The sequence below is a fragment of the Acipenser ruthenus genome, chromosome 38 (assembly GCF_902713425.1).
Source record: "Acipenser ruthenus chromosome 38, fAciRut3.2 maternal haplotype, whole genome shotgun sequence".
Lineage (NCBI taxonomy): Eukaryota > Metazoa > Chordata > Actinopteri > Acipenseriformes > Acipenseridae > Acipenser > Acipenser ruthenus.
In genome coordinates, this window is record NC_081226.1 from 9998107 (window position 1) to 10016450 (window position 18344).

At 39.5% G+C, this 18344-nt stretch overlaps 1 pseudogene; it reads left to right on the forward strand.

Annotated features, from left to right (window-relative positions):
- Positions 1-15766, forward strand: part of LOC131706997 (zinc finger protein 850-like) — a 49907-nt pseudogene extending 34141 nt beyond the window's left edge.
- Positions 15767-18344: the final 2578 nt, after the last annotated feature.

Genomic DNA, 18344 nt, shown 5'->3' on the forward strand with positions numbered 1-18344 from the left:
AATAATAATGGCAACAAAAGATTTTTCCTAAAATGCTGTTTGAGAAATGTCTAGAAATTATACATTTCCATTGGGGTCTCTCTCTGTCTAATATTCATATATATATATATACACACACTACATTTACTAAGAAAGCAGGGAAGCACCCATTCAAATCTGGTACGTTATGCTGTTAAGTTTTTGGTATACAAACCACATTCTGATGATGTACCACTTTCTAACGCTACACCGGCTCTGTGGTCCAGATCACGGCTTCTATCAAAGTGAAAAACAACGTCCACAAACTTGAAGCTTATCTATAAAATTCAGGTACATTCAAACAGTATTCAAAGTGACAGACAAGTTGAAAATGGCAAGCAAATAGAATAATCTAGCTATTTTATAGCAGTATTTTTTTATTATTTGTACATCTTTCCTGAGGGATATCGGGCAACGTCTGTTGGGTAAACTCTTCCCCCGGTACTACCACTAGATGAATGCAAATTGATTTGAGTTTGTTTCACGGACTCGTGATTCGGACTCGACTACACGTTGATTTTATATATATATATATATATATATATATATATTCAAATATTCAAAGAGGTAACAGTTGGGTGAACAAAGAGTTGTGAAGGAAAGAGGAAAGAGCGTTGGATAGGTTAAGGATTGGGCAGAGTTCTTAAAATAAACATCTTTTAAGACTGGGGAAACATGAAGATGGAAAGTGTGAAAAATGTAAAGTAGCTGAAACAGTAGAACATTATTTATTAAAGTGTGAGAAATATGAGGAGCAGAGAAGGAATGTGGAGAGGAGGCTGAGAGAAATGGAGGTATAGGAAGTCAATATAAAGAACTTGCTAGGGAAAGAGGACGGGAGACTGAATAGAGAAAGGATACTGACGAAATATATAAAGGAAACAGGAAAAGAAGGGAAGTTATAATAAATAAAGATGACAGAAAAATTAAGTAAAACAAAGACACACAAAGGAGTAGAGATGGAGGGCGCTCATCATCTAATATAATAGATGGGATGCGTCCTATAGATTAACCAGAAGAAGAGCCTCCGCCTCGGAGCATGCGCACAAACTGCATCCGGGAACGCGGCGCTGCTGGCGTTTCAAACACACAGCAGGAGGTAAACACGGAGCCCTGCGGAGGATTTTATATTTGTGTGTTTAGTTAAACGATATTACATACCCGTTTGTAAGGCGTGGACGAGACTAAAAGGTAAGTTACAGTATTATTCATTTTAATTGAAGGTTATTTGTTTGTGACGCGCGCGCGCGCGAGACTCTTTGTTTGTTAAATGAACAGGCATGACGTCATCAACAACACCGAGTCCATTTAAAATATAACAATTTAATCAATAAAAAATAAGGTACCGACGTTTTTATGTTTAATATTAATGACAACGTGTTTGAGTCTTAGTGTGTTAGCTGGGTATTTACATTGAGGGGCAGGCGAACTACCGCTATACCATAGTGTGTGTACAACACTGATCAACGAGGGACGCGTAAACTGACTCATATATATATATATATATATATATATATATATAGAGTTTAGCAGACACCTTTATCCAAGACAACTTACAGAGACTATAGGGTGTGTGTGAACTATGCATAAACAGCGTCTCACCCGAAACACGGAGCACAAGGAGGTTAATAATAGGGTCCGAGTTATTTTCGCATGTTTTTTACTGTTAGATTTGTGGCTATAACTCTTTAACTATAAAGGTTACAGGTGCATGTCATACATGAAATGAATGCGAACACACACTAGACTTCCATAAAATATAAATTAAATAGCCTGACACGCACCCTGCTCAATACAGATAACAAAAACCACAGAAAAAGGAGAGGTGATTTTTAGAAAAACACATTTATTGTTTGTAAAAAATATTCCAGCATGGCCAGCTCAAATCTGACTTTAAACAATTCAACTTGTCAATTCAATTCGACATGTATATATATATTTTTTTAAACAAATTGGACACAAAGTAAAGTAATTATGGCAATATATACAAAAGGGTGAAAAAAGCAACCAAAAAAAAGATTAATTGAAAATGTGCAAAAGAAAAAAAAAAAAAAAAACATTCAAATGGTTTGTCCGAGGCACCCTGATTATGTGGCACACGATGGGGCTGCTCACTGTGGCTTGAATAGCCAGCAAGGTGGCAACCAGGGCAACATAATTATATATAATATGTATATACTGCATATATATATATATATATATATATATATATATATATATATATTAATTATAATTATATAGTATGTGTATGTATGTGTGTGAAAATAGGTCCTTGTGCCTTCGATGTCGCCATTTCATTTATATTGATTTTGGGTGTTTAAATACATCGCACAGACTCTTGCATCTCGATTTGTATTTCATTACTGACAGTTTATCAATTTAACAAAAACTTGAGGTCATGCTGTTTTACTAAACATTTTTAAACTTAATACATAAACAATTACCATAACACACAGGATCGTAATATAGGGCCAATTGCAACGAACTTGCAGAGTTAGTACGGAGCTGCGTACAAAGTTGCGTACTAGCTAGTCCGGTACTATCTCAGGATCATCCCCAGCTGTGTACTAAGTTAGTACCAATTGCATCGAAAAAACAAGCGGATCAAAGTTGGAGACTAGCTGATCCCCAGATTTAGTACGGTACTGAGGATCAAGCATTGTTGTTGTTCCCAAACAGGATCTGAAGGGGGCTCTGAATCATTCTTTCATTCATTCATTATCAGAACCGCTTCATCCTTTTACAGGGAGCCAGACACGGCGCAAGGCGGGGTGGCTCTGAATCAGAACATTTGAAATATTTGTAACAGTAATGTATGTATTTTACGATATTATGAGCTAATAATCATTTTTACAATGTTACAAATAGGCCGACAGTTATACATAAATATTAATTCGTCTCTAACATATATTTATATGTCTGCACGTAATAATTTTTTTTTTTTTATTTAAGATATATATGCATGGTAAAGTACTCCATATCAGGGCACACGGACTTCCTATAAAATACTCAACCAAGTGCAATGCCATGAAATAAACTAAGCTGGTTTAATGTTGACACTCAACACACACGGGCGGTTTCGACACCGTTGTCATTGGACCACAGGTAGTACAAAACAGGGAAGGGGTGGTATTGCGAAGACGTATCCTAGATAATCACTTCTAAAAACACCCTGAGAAGAGCACTGATTATTTTATTTTTCAATGTGCCCCCAGGTCCTACTACATAAAATAACACTTAAATCACATTCTACCCACTGTGTCCCTACTCCTCAATATCTCTGCTCACCCCTAAGAACCACCAGTGTCGAGTCCCCTCAACTTAAAGGGAATGAAAAGACTTGCTGCCCCCCCCAAAAACCTACTATCGCATACTACAGGCTCTACATGCATGACTGTAATGCTGCCGACACCTTCCTTCATTATTGGTAGTTAACAGTATTGCAGTCATAGTGAAATTTTATTTTACTATTACAATATCCGTACAGGCAGCAGATGCTTCAAATATAGTGACTGCATATATATATATATGTGTGTATTATATGCACACATTATTATTTCAGCAAAAATAAACTGCCAGTACATTCTGGGACTTTCACATGTCTTCCACTATTCCTCTTAGTATGATATTAAAATTCTTAGTCCATAGCAAGAGTTAAACTAAGTTAGTCCCATACTTAGTGTCCTCTAGAGGACAGCAGCAGTTATTTTTGGCTTCGGTGCAATTGAGACCATTTTTAGTACGCAGTTGCGTACTAACCACGGGATCATCCCCAGTAGTCACTTCAATATAATGCATACTGTATGTTTTCTAGGTTTGAAAGTGCTGTTGAAAAAGTTATTGAAGTTTATTGTAGTTTAATTAGAATTAAAAAAAAATAATCAGAAACCTTTTTGTGACTTTCTGCCTCTAGAAGGATGTTATTAGAATAATCGTAACTGATAATCGATAATCAAATTGACTTGTAAAAGTGATAATGTCTCATCACTAATCCATGCCTCCGATATGATACGCTAGTCATTCACAATACAGATGCAGCTTCAAATAGCAGAGTGAAAAAATAAAAATGAATCTCTGTCAACTTTCCCCTGTGTAGTCAGTCTATATCAAAAAGTGTTCTCTTAGGAGGTATTCCTATATGCAGAGACTACTGGGTATGTTCCAAATCTGAAACAAATGTTAGAACATGTTGCTCGAAAGAAATCTGCAATAAATAATATATGGAATGGATACATTATGTAAACATTTCAACAGATAAAATCCTCTGGTATTATGAAGTTATTACAAGAAATTGTATGTCCCTTCAATAGTAAAGCCACCCCTGCTATTAAGGACAGATGTTGTCGGCCCCTTGAATGGCCATCTGTGACAGGATTGACCGAGGTTTGAGACGCAGAGACAGTATAAAGTTCAAAAATAAAGTTTTTAATAAACAAGAATACAAAATAAACCAGCACGAGGGCCAAACAAAAAGGTTTCAAACACAAAATACAAACACAAAACAAAAACTTACGAAATAAAGTTTTCAGGCTGGGCGTTGCCTTCACTGGAACAGACACACACAGCACAAACAAAACACTCCTTCTCCTTCCAGAACTCTCTCTACAATCCTCTCTCTAGCTAGGGCCTCCACCCTGGCTTTTATCCCCTGTGGCTGGAGCCCAATTATTCAATAATTGCTGATTAGTCAATTAGGGCTCCAGCCACATTCTCACATGTTTTCCTGGCAGGGAGGAATTTTACCCCCCTCCCTGCCAGTCCCAACCATGATCATAAAGACGGGGCAGTCCCCCGTTACACCATCATAACCCTGTATTTAAATAAATACATGCATTTGTTTTTCAGCAGCTACTAAACAGAATCCCGTGTGCTGCCATGGACAGTGTGAAGATGGAATCTGTCCAGATTAAAGAGGAGTTCCCTGAACTTGAACTGGTCCCCATTAGAGTGGAGTTCTCTGGGCTGGCTTCCCTCCCCATTAAACAGGAGCTCTGTGAGATGCAATGTGACAGCAGTCAGCCAGAGGTCTCTGAGATTAAAGATGAGAACAATGAATTGGAGATCCCCCAGACAGAAGAACCCCTTCCTGTTAAACAAGAAGAGGTGCTGGAAACTGTCCGTATTAAATGGGAGCCCCCTGAAGTAGAGTTTGAGCACATGGAACCAGGGAAGGAAGAATCCGAGGACTTCAAACCAAACATCCCTGAGCTGGAGCCTGTATGCTTGCGGGAGTGTAGCGTGGTGCTGGAGAGAATCTGCGTGAGAGAGCAAGGCGCTGGAGAGGAAGGCTCTCCCAACAGCATGCAAGGAGTTGGAAAGGAAGACGGGCGCTCCCATTCAGAATGCAGTCTAGCAGGTGAGTGACTCCCAGTAGCTGTGACATTGTCATCCTAGATTGCGTGATATCCACAGTGTGGTTGAGAGGGAGGGAGGGAGCATGTTGGCTAGATTACTAACTGTTTGTTTTTTGTTGTACCACTCCAACCAGTTCAAGATAGGACTCAATACTGGTGAACTTCAGATACAGATATAATGTAGTCATTGCTCGGGGAGTGGGGGGGATTATACCAAGGGGGAGAAACACTAAAGTACTGTATATATCATTATAAATGTTCAGTGTAACAGTATATGGATATTTTTGTAAATGTGTAAAGTAATGCTATTTAAAGATTTAATTGTAGCATGTGTTAGAGGAAATAGACCTGAAACATTACAGGAGGTCTTTGCATATTAATATAATATTAATATAAATAGCGGATTCACCTATTCCAGGTTTTAAAATGAGCCTGATTAGCCCCAATGTAGAAGGTAACAAGCACAGGTGTGTCTTATTAAACTGCTAGTAAAACCAGGAAGGGATCAAACTGCTGTGCAAAGGAGGGCTTATTTCCATCCCTACCTAAGCCTACAAGCAGCCCCTCTTACTTTCTTTCCTGTTCATATTTTCCAGTTTCCAGTCCAGCAGTTAAAGCGAGGGCGGGCGCTGGAGAATATCCTGACTGTGGGAAAGGTTTCACCCAGTTAGAGCATTTTAAAATACACCAGCGAACTCACACAAGAGAGAAACCGTATTCCTGCTCTGACTGTGGGAAGAGTTTCAGTCTGTTAGGCAACCTTAAAACACACCAGCGAATTCACACAGGAGAGAAACCGTATCACTGCTCTGACTGTGGGAAGAGTTTCAGTTATTCAGGAAACCTGAGAATACACCAGCGAATTCACACAGGAGAGAAACCGTATTCCTGCTCTGACTGTGGGAAGAGTTTCAGTCTGTTAGGCAACCTTAAAACACACCAGCGAATTCACACAGGAGAGAAACCGTATCACTGTTCTGACTGTGGGAAGAGTTTCAGTTATTCAGGAAACCTGAGAATACACCAGCGAATTCACACAGGAGAGAAACAGTACCACTACTTTGACTGTGGGAAGAGTTTCTGTTTTAAACAAGGCCTTCAGAAACACCAGCAAATTCACAGAAGAGAGAAACCTTAAAGACTATGTTAATTGGGACTGTTCTATCATGAAGAAAAAATGTTAACCTTGCATTATGAATTTGAAACAAAAACACTTTGGAAATGTGAAAAAAGTTCTCAAAAGTACCCAGCCATTTAAAGTAGAGATATCAAAAACACAAGACAAGTTTCAAAAAACCATTGGGGCAACCTTGCTCAGCAGAAAACAAACAGGCACAATTGTAAAACCGATGAGGTCCAAGGTTGCCCCAGTTGTTTCTTCTAACTTGTATGAAAAACACAAGTTAACTTGGAAGAAACAATTGGGGCAACCTTGGCCAGCACCAAGCAAACAGGCACAACTATCAAAGAGGTGGGGGCCAAGGTTGCCCCAATTTCACAACTAACACATTTCTCAGTTTTAATTCAGAAACCAAGTGTTTCTACTAACTTGGCTTGTGTTTTTCAGACACAGTAAAAGCAGATCAAATGCATGAAACAATTGGTTTCTGAATTAAAACTGAGAAATGTGTTAATTGTGAAATTAATTTATAAAGGAGGGACGAAAAGTCAGACGAAAACCAGAAGCCCAAATATTATGTAATGCAATGTAAGGTCTCTCTGAGAATTATTATTTATTTATTTTTTTTAAAGAAAAATAATCTTCCAACTGAATGTGCATTTAAGATTGAGTTCTAGCGCTCTGCCTCTCTGAGTCCTTCTCAGTGCTGGAGATTGAGTTCCAGCGCTCTGCCTCTCTGAGTCCTTCTCAGTGCTGCAGATTGAGTTCTAGCGCTCTGCCTCTCTGATTCCTTCTCAGTGCTGGAGATTGAGTTCTAGTGCTCTGCCTCTCTGAGTCCTTCTCAGCGCTGGAGATTGAGTTCTAGCGCTCTGCCTCTCTGATTCCTTCTCAGTGCTGGAGATTTAGTTCTAGTGCTCTGCCTCTCTGAATCCTTCTCAGTGCTGGAGATAGAGAGGCAGAGCGCTGGAACTCAATCTCCAGCACTGAGAAGGACTCAGAGAGACAGAGCTCTGCCTCTCTGAGTCGTTCTCAGTGCTGGAGATTGAGTTCTAGCGCTTGTGATAGAAGAATGATAGAATAATCGCACGAAGAGTTCTAATCTAATATGTTGGGGTGATCTCTGTGATTTGTATAACCTGAATAATGATATTATATGAAGTTTGATGTTAACAAAGTATTAGATTTACAATGTTGAACTAACACACTGGAATGTGGCCAAGGGTCAGCAGCCCTGTTTTCAGAGAAGTGCATGAGTCAGCGACATGAGAATAGGACACTGTCTCAAATGATAATATTTTGAGACAGCGATAGTTCCTCTTTTCTCCCCAGTCACTTAGCTAATATTCTTGTATTAGGGGAATCAACTTTGTGAGACCTGACAGACACTCTCTCCCTAGCAACTAGAAAAATCAACCAATCAGAAAAGTCGGTAGACAACAGTGTCAAGAATACCACGGGGTTGGTTTGAGCTGACTGAGGAGGATAGGAATTACCACAAGTCATGAACTCTGTGCAAAAACTGATTATATAAGGAACTGTTTGACTTAGTGTATTTTGAGCTTTCTTTGCGGTTGCTTGCAGAGTCTGTGTTACTTTGTTGAATGCTCCAGTCTGCAGACTAATAAAGTGTGGGTTGCTCTGACTTGTCTCTGTCTCAATCGTTCTCTCGGTACGGGACCGGTGCCTGCTCGGTTGTATGCAGAAAATTCCACCACACGCTCTGCCTCTCTGAGTCCTTCTCAGTGCTGGAGGTTGAGTTCTAGCGCTCTGCCTCTCTGAGTCGTTCTCAGTGCTGGAGATTGAGTTCTAGCGCTCTGCCTCTCTGAGTCGTTCTCATTGCTGGAGATTGAGTTCTAGCGCTCTGCCTCTCTGAGTCCTTCTCAGTGCTGGAGATTGAGTTCTAGCGCTCTGCCTCTCTGAGTCGTTCTCAGTGCTGGAGATTGAGTTCTAGCGCTCTGCCTCTCTGAGTCCTTCTCAGTGCTGGAGATTGAGTTCTAGCGCTCTGCCTCTCTGAGTCCTTCTCAGTGCTGGAGATTGAGTTCCAGCGCTCTGCCTCTCTGAGTTCAACAAGGATGTTTTAGTATTTTGGAAAAAAAAAATATCTTAAAACAACCAATCAGCAAGGAGTAATTTTGTCCTCGGACATTAAATTTACATTTGTTTACAGAACCTGATGTGTGATACAATGCTGCAGGAACTTTCTCAAGCTCTGAATATTTTTTAAAGATTTACACAAACATTGTCAACATATTTGAGGCCTAATTCCTTTTTTGAGGTGCAGGCACCCCAGCACGCAAGCCCCTGCAGGACCAACAGCACCAATTAGGCTTCAAATCGACAAAACTCCTTCATCGTGCCAAGAATGACAAGAAAACCAGGGTTTAGAAACAACCGGAACGATAAACAAACAAAACAAGAAACAACATTCATTTATTACATTCTGGAATGAAAATGATATTCAGACTTTGTTTAATAAAGTTGTGTTCCCCTTTCTGCCTGTTCTTTCTTTCTCTCTTTCCATTGTTTTCAAATGTACAATCATCTGGGGGAATAAAAACGTTCTTCCCATGGGCTGACACCTCAGTGGCCAATGACAAAGCATTACATCACAGCCAGCCAATGAAATTCAACATTACATTTAGGTTGCTTTTTCAGAGCAGCCAGCGAATCAAATAGCACTAATTTGCCTTCAGTTGAGGCTTCCACTTTGCAGTCATCCACATGTCTTTTATTCGCTCAAAATAAACAGGTGCTGTTATTAACTTCTTATTAAATTATGTACACAGAAAACAAGCTGTAAAAGTATGTGTGACAGTGAAGCGTTTTGTTAATAATCAGAGGTTTGCTAGTTATATTCCTGGATATTAATAGTTAAGACATTTTATAATTATAATAATAATAATAATAATTATAATAATAATAATAATTATCTTTATTTTATAAAGCTCCTAGATGCACGCATCTCAAAGCGTAGAAACACAGAAACCACAGAGAAGCTTCTATCCATGCAGCATATTAAGAGTATACATAATATAACAAGAAATTACACAAATGAAAAACCAAACCATGATCAAAATGTCTGAACGTACCCATCATTCCCCGGGGCGCATGACGGCTCTCTGCGGCTCTGAGTGGAGGAGGCTGAAGTAGAGATGTTGCAGAGTGATTGTAAATAGTGAATAGACTGTCAGTTACCTGAATAGGTTTTTCCTGGTATCTGCTGTAATATTGTGAGCTGTGTGTGTGTGTGTCGGGTTTACAGTCTACTTCAATTATATTCATCTGTGTTTTGCTTTCATGTTTCCAAAGTGCAAAACAAAAACTACAACTGCAAAAGAGAAAAGGGAACCGATTATCAAGTGTAATAAAACTCTAAGATGTTATTTTTGTAATGATTTATCAATGGAAATTACAGAGACATCGATACAGTACTGTGTGTATTACAGCCGTTAAATAAAAAAAAGCATTCTTGTTGTGTTAGTTTTGAACAGTGTGGTTATGTACATGTTCACATGTTCAAAAACGATTATAGATATATGTTATTTGAAAGAAAAAAGTACACCACCACAGAAAGCCAATTCTTACATTCGTGCATAACATGATCATTCATATAAAGTAATCGTCCATAGTTTGTTATATCAGTACAGTGTAATACCACATTATATTTTAATGGTAAGGTTGTGGAAAGCAGATCTCTCTCTCTCTCTCTCTCTGATCACAATGTTAAAAATGCCTGCACGCTTTTCCACGCGTGTGACGACACATTCATGTGACAGACATGGACCAATCAAAACGCGAGACTGTTGTGCGGTTCCATCCCAGAGAGCGGGTGTGCGTCATCATCCGGGAACTCCGAGCTGCTGACGCTTCAAACAGAGCGCGGCGTTTCTCAAACAGCGCGAGATAAACACCGAGCCGTGAGGAGGCGGGTTAATTATTATCATTATTATTATTTGTGTGTTTAGTTAAACGATATTACATACCCGTTTGTAAGGCGTGGACGAGACTAAAAGGTAAGTTACAGTATTATTCATTTTAATTGAAGGTTATTTGTTTGTGACGCTTTGTTTGTTAAATGAACAGGCGTGACGTCATCAACAACACCGAGTCCATTTAAAATATAACAATTTAATCAATAAAAAATAAGGTACCGACGTTTTTATGTTTAATATTAATGACAACATGTTTGTATATTTTATATATTTTTTAGCTCAATGTATATATAGTTTATCCAAGACAACTTACAGAGACTATAGGGTGTGTGTGAACTATGCATAAACAGCGTCTCACCCGAAACACGGAGCACAAGGAGGTTAATAATAGGGTCCGAGTTATTTTCACATGTTTTTACTGTTAGATTTGTGGCTATAACTCTTTAACTATAAAGGTTACAGGTGCATGTCATACATGAAATGAATGCGAACACACACTAGACTTCCATATAATATAAATTAAATAGCCTGAGACGCACCCTGCTCAATACAGATAACAAAAACCACAGAAAAAGGAGAGGTGATTTTTAGAAAAACACATTTATTGTTTGTAAAAGATGTTTTAGCATGGCCAGCTCAAATCTGGCATTGCGCAATGAAACTTCAACATGTAGGGACATGGACATTTATTTTGGAACAAATTGGACTAAAAATAAAGTAATTATGTCCATATATACAAAAGGGACAAAAAAGCAACCAAAAAAAAAGATTAATTGAATGTGCAAAAGAAAAAAAAAAAAAAACATTCAAATGGTTTGTCCGAGGCACCCTGATTATGTGGCACACGATGGGGCTGCTCACTGTGGCTAAACAGCTCCAGGCATCTGAGCCACAAACATGGGAGATTATATATATATATATATATATATATATATATATATATATATATATATATATATATATATAAAGTGTGTATAATATATATATATATAGTATGTGTATGTATATATATAGTATGTGTATTTATGTATGTGTGTGAAAATAGGTCTTTGCCTTCGATGTCGCCATTTCATTTATATTGATTTTGGGTGTTTAAATACATCGCACAGACTCTTACATCTCAATTTGTATTTCATTACTGACAGTTTATCAATTTTCCAAAAACTGGAGGTCATGCTGTTTTACTAAACATTTTTAAACTTAATACATAAACAATTACCATAACACACAGGATCGTAATATAGGGCCAATTGCAATGAACTTGCAGAGTTAGTACGGAGCTGCGTACAAAGTTGCATTCTAGCTAGTACGGTACTATCTCGGGATCATCCCCAGCTGCGGACTAAGTTAGTACCAATTGCATCGAAAAAACAAGCGGATCAAAGTTGGAGACTAGCTGATCCCCAGATTTAGTACGGTACTGAGGATCAAGCATTGTTGTTGTTCCCAAACAGGATCTGAAGGGGGCTCTGAATCATTCTTTCATTCATTCATTATCAGAACCGCTTCATCCTTTTACAGGGAGCCAGACACGGCGCAAGGCGGGGTGGCTCTGAATCAGATTTATTTAAAAGTGGTTTCTGTGAAGTGGTATGGTTTATATATTGCTTATGCTACTTTAGTATTGACTTCAATATAATGCATACTGTATGTTTTCTAGGTTTGAAAGTGCTGTTGAAAAAGTTACTGAAGTTTATTGTAGTTTAACTAGAATAAAAAAAATAATAATCAGGAACCTTTTTGCGACTTTTTGCCCCTAGAAGGATGTTATTAGAATAGTCGTAACTGATAATTGATAATCAAATTGACTTGTAAAAGTGATAATGTCTCATCACTAATCCATGCCTCCGATATGATACGCTAGTCATTCACAATACAGATGCAGCTTCAAATAGCAGAGTGAAAAAATAAAAATGAATCTCTGTCAACTTTCCCCTGTGTAGTCAGTCTATATCAAAAAGTGTTCTCTTAGGAGGTATTCCTACATGCAGAGACTACTGGGTATGTTCCAAATCTGAAACAAATGTTAGAACATGTTGCTCGAAAGAAATCTGCAATAAATAATATATGGAATGGATACATTATGTAAACATTTCAACAGATAAAATCCTCTGGTATTATGAAGTTATTACAAGAAATTGTATGTCCCTTCAATAGTAAAGCCACCTCTGCTATTAAGGTCAGATTTTGTCGGCCCCTTGAATGGCCTTCATAACCCTGTATTTAAATAAATACATGCATTTGTTTTTCAGCTACTAAACAGAATCCCGTGTGCTGCCATGGACAGTGTGAAGATGGAATCTGTCCAGATTAAAGAGGAGTTCCTTGAACTTGTCCCCATTAGAGTGGAGTTGTCTGGGATGGCTTCCCTCCCCATTAAACAGGAGCTCTGTGAGATGCAATGTGACAGCAGTCAGCCAGAGGACTCTGAGGTTAAAGCTGAGCACAATGAATTGGAGATCCCCCAGACACAAGAACCCCTTCCTGTTAAACAAGAAGAGGTGCTGGAAAATGTCCGTATTAAATGGGAGCCCCCTGAAGTAGAGTTTGACCACATGGAACCAGTGAAGGAAGAATCTGAGGACTTCAAACCAAACATCCCTGAGGTGGAGCCTGTACGCCTGCGGGAGTGTAGCGTGGTGCTGGAGAGAATCTGCGTGAGAGAGCAAGGCGCTGGAGAGGAAGGCTCTCCCAACAGCATGCAAGGAGGTGGAAAGGGAGACGGGCGCTCCCATTCAGAATGCAGTCTAGCAGGTGAGTGACTCCCAGTAGCTGTGACATTGTCATTCTAGATTGCGTGATATCCACAGTGTGGTTGAGAGGGAGGGAGGGAGGGAGCATGTAGGTTACATTACTAGCTGTTTGTTTTTTGTTGTACCACTCCAACCAGTTCAAGATAGGACTCAATACTGGTGAACTTCAGATACAGATAGAATGTAGTCATTGCTCGGGGAGTTGGGGGAATTATACCAAGGATTAGAAACACTAAAGTACTGTATATATCATTATAAATGTTCAGTGTAACAGTATATGGATATTTTTGTAAATGTGTAAAGTAATGCTATTTAAAGATATAATTGTAGCATGTGTTGGAGGAAATAGACCTGAAACATTACAGGAGGTCTTTCAAGGCAGATTTTCATCCCAGGGCTCGGTTTCACCAGCATCAGTCTTTACTGACTGCTTTTACACATAAAGTAAAGGATTTGTTTATTTGTTTTTTTAAAGCTGTTGTAACCTATTGCAAGCCCCCACAGCTGAAATTCACATGTTTTAATCAAATCCACCACCTGCCCTAAGTGAGGGATGGAAATAAGACTCCTGTTGCATAGCAGATTCACCTTTTCCAGGTTTTAAAATGAGCCTGATTAGCCCCAATGTATAGGTAACAAGCACAGGTGTGTCTTATTAAACTGCTAGTAAAACCAAGAAGGGATCAAACTGCTATGCAGAGGGGGGGGGCTTTTCCATCCCTGCCTAAGCCAACAAGCAGTCCCTCTTACTTTCTTTCCTGTTCTTATTTTCTAGGTTCCAGTCCAGCAGCTAAAGCGAGGGCGGGTGGTGGAGAATATCCTGATTGTGGGAAAGGTTTCAACCAGTTTGGGCATTTTAAAACACACCAGCGAACTGACGCAGAAAATAAACCGTATCATTGCTCTGACTGTGGAAAGAGTTTCAGTCAGTCAGGTACCCTGAAAACACACCAGCGAATTCACACAGGAGAGAAACCGTATTCCTGCTCTGACTGTGGAAAGAGTTTCAGTTCGGCAGGAACCCTGAAAACACACCAGCGAATTCACACAGGAGAGAAACCATATCACTGTTCTGACTGTGGGAAGTCTTTCAGTCGGTCAGACAGCCTTGTTTCACACCAGCGAATTCACACAGGAGAGAAACCATATTGCTGCTCTGACTGTGGGAAGAGTTTCAGTTACTCAGGAGACATGAAAGCACACCAGCGAACTCACACAGGAGAGAAACCGTATTCCTTCTCTAACTGTGGGAAGAGTTTCAGTCAGTTAGGCAGCCTTAAAACACACCAGCGAATTCACACAGGAGAGAAACTATATTGCTGCTCTGACTGTGGGAAGAGGTTCAGTCACTCAGTATCCCTGAAAACACACCAGCGAATTCACACAGGAGAGAAACCATATCACTGTTCTGACTGTGGGAAGAGTTTCAGTCGGTCAGACAGCCTTGTTTCACACCAGCGAATTCACACAGGAGAGAAACCGTATCGCTGCTCTGTCTGTGGGAAGAGTTTCAGTAGGTCAAGAGACATGAAAGCACACCAGCGAATTCACACAGGAGAGAAACCATATCACTGCTCTGACTGTGGGAAGAGTTTCAGTCGGTCAGACAGCCTTGTTTCACACCAGCGAATTCACACAGGAGAGAAACCATATTGCTGCTCTGTCTGTGGGAAGAGTTTCAGTAGGTCAAGAGACATGAAAGCACACCAGCGAATTCACACAGGAGAGAAACCGTATCGCTGCTCTGACTGTGGGAAGAGTTTCACTCATTCAAACTACCTTGTTTCACACCAGCGAATTCACACAGGAGAGAAACCGTATCACTGCTCTGACTGTGGGAAGAGTTTGTCAGTCAAGCAGCCTTGTTTCACACCAGCGAATTCACACAGGAGAGAAACCGTATCGCTGCTCTGACTGTGGGAAGAGTTTCTGTCAGTCAAGCAGCCTTGTTTCACACCAGCAAATTCACACAGGAGAGAAACCGTATCGCTGCTCTGACTGTGGGAAGAGGTTCAGTCACTCAGTATCCCTGAAAACACACCAGCGAATTCACACAGGAGAGAAACCGTATCACTGCTCTGACTGTGGGAAGAGTTTCAGTTATTCAGGAAACCTGAGAACACACCAGCGAATTCACACAGGAGAGAAACCATATCACTGTTCTGACTGTGGGAAGAGTTTCAGCCATTCAAACAGCCTTGTTATCCACCAGCGAATTCACACAGGAGAGAAACCGTATCACTGCTCTGACTGTGGGAAGAGTTTTACTCAGTCAAATAACCTTGTTTCACACCAGCGAATTCACACAGGAGAGAAACCGTAAAGACTATGTTAATTGGGACTGTTCTATCATGAAGAAAAAAATGTTAACCTTGCATTATGAATTTGAAACAAAAACTCTTTGGAAATGTGAAAAAACGCCAAGTTCTCAAACTTGCCCAGCCATTTAAAGTAGAGATATCAAAAACACAAGACAAATTTCAAGAAACCATTTGGGACACCTTGCTCAGCACCAAGCAAATAGGCACAGCTGTCAAAGAGGTGGGGGCCAAGGTTGCCCCAATTTCACAATTAACACATTTCTCAGTTTTAATTCAGGAATCAATTGTTTCTACTAACTTGGCTTGTGTTTTTCATGCATTTGATCTGCTTTTACTGTGTCTGAAAAACAGAAGCCAAGTTAGTAGAAACAATTGGTTTCTGAATTAAAAATGAGAAATGTGTTAATTGTGAAATTAATTGATTAATTATACAACACAATAGTAAGCAACACTAAAACAACACCTATGTCTAGCTTGTATTTAATTTAGCAAAATGTACTTTTTAAAGGTTATTCTATCAAATGGAGTTCTGTCGCTCTGCCTCTCTGAGTCGTTGTCAGTGCTGGAGCCTTCATCATGTGACGCAGCACCCAGGCAGACTCTGCAGCCAGAGGATATAGAGGACTGCTGGGAAAGAGCCTTTTAGGTAGTGAAAAAAACATGAAAATAAAAAGTCACAACTAATCATGCATTTTTTAAAATGATCCAATGTGCAATAAATTTTATTTTTTAGATGTGTTTATTATTTTTATTTGTCATGATTTGTGTGTTTTAATGCTGCACAGAATTCCTGTTGTTTAGCAAGATACTGGTTAATCTTCCCCTCTAGCTCCAGCTAGCACACAGCTCTCCTGGGTATTGCAACACTTCAGCATGTTTAGAGCTCGAATGCAGTACAGGGAGCTCCTCTTTAACTCTCTGAGTCCCCAGCCAAAACAACCACATGCAGAGTGCAGGCTTCTCTTAATATAAGCTTATCCTCACCGCTCATTGGTCGGGCTTGAGTAGGTGATTTGCATAACTTTCCACCACTCGCACAGCAGAGCGAGCCCGCAGGGGGCGGTGCACACACACACACACACACACACACACACACACACACACACAGAGGAAAACAACAGGCAGCAGCTCATACACAGACGTTAGATGTAATTTTTAGTTTGTTTGAAAATGTTTAATTAATTTTAACAGTAAAAAGTGAGCTGAGGAAACAGTGTGAAACCAGCAAGTTATTTTATTAGCTGCAAGTGCAGCATTTCTGCTTCTGTGCTTCTGGAAGCATTTACAAGTGCAGAAACCAGGCAGCAGCAGAGATGCAGACAGAGGGAGAAGGGAGTGACGTCACATCCGCAGACTGACCGCCGAACGGGGCTGGCCACAAACAACACAAGGAGAACACGTGCAAGGGAGGCAGCCGGGGACACAAGAGACAAGCAAACACAACACACGTGTGCAACCGCACACACACACAAAACAACAACACAATAAACAACAAACAAATCAAAAAATAAATTGTACAAGCCCTGCAAGGGCTGATGGGAGTCCAGTCCTCTGGTTCTACTTCAACCATTTACGTTTGAACAACTAAACTCAATTTGAATGTTCAACTAACTTAAAATGGACGAGTGTTATAAATACAATTTGAATTAGTAAGTGAATGCAACTTGATTAAATTTATTTAGAATGACTTTGGGGATTACAGTGTGTATATACAGTGTATATATATATATATATATATATATATATATATATATATTAGCTCAAAGAGCCAGCTGCCCAACGTTTCGATATGTTGTACATATCTTTCTCAAGGGAGCCTGTGTTTGAATCAAAACATATATATATATATATATATATATATATATATATATATATATATATATATATATATATATATATATATATATATATTATTGGTTAATTTGTGTCAGGGCTGGCTGGGACTCAGCCCTGCACCTCTGGGCTTGACGAGGCAAAGCGCCGGCACCTCTTCAGCTATGAGATTTAAAAATGTCATAAAATGTTTTGCTCTCAAATGCGTTGTCTTCCAATTCTCAACAGAGTTCCATCCATTCTGCACGTTCTTGCGTGCGCTAAACAGAGACAGCGCTGTCACGTTACCATTTCAGCTGCGTGCTATAAACATGACACTGGCTGCGATAGAAGGACTGCCACGCTCGTGTGTCGTTTGTTAAACACAAAGAAGCTTACTTGAGTTGAAAAACGTCTTGAACGATTAAAGCAAATTCCACACTACTGGGTTTGATTGAATGAGTCGCCCACAACAAGCTTCAATATGAAAGCTGAACATTAATTTCAATAAACACGTTTTTAATGAAAAACAAATTGTAGCCTACTTCACTATAGTAAAAACTGGCTTCTGTTATTTTAAATTTACCACTGCTTCCCATTATACCACTGCTTAATAACAGGAAGAACATTTTATTAAGGGTTAGTGTTGAAGTTAAACGCGTTGGTGCTGCCTGTCTCCCTATCCCCACGCAGGAACATTACCCTGCTGACCTCCACTATTCAGCCATCAGCGGAGATGATTCAACCACGAACAGCGACATGGATGAGAATAGGAAAGTGGAGGAGGCTGACGTAGAGGATGAAGACATGGATATTGCAGAGTGATTGTAAATAATGAATAGACTGTCAGTTACCTGAATAGGTTTTTCCTGGTATCTGCTGTAATATTGTGAGCTGTGTGTGTGTGTGTCGGGTTTACAGTCTACTTCAATTATATTCATCTGTGTTTTTTACTTTCATGTTTCCAAAGTGCAAAACAAAAACTACAACTGCAAAAGAGAAAAGGGAACTGATTATCAAGTGTAATAAAACTC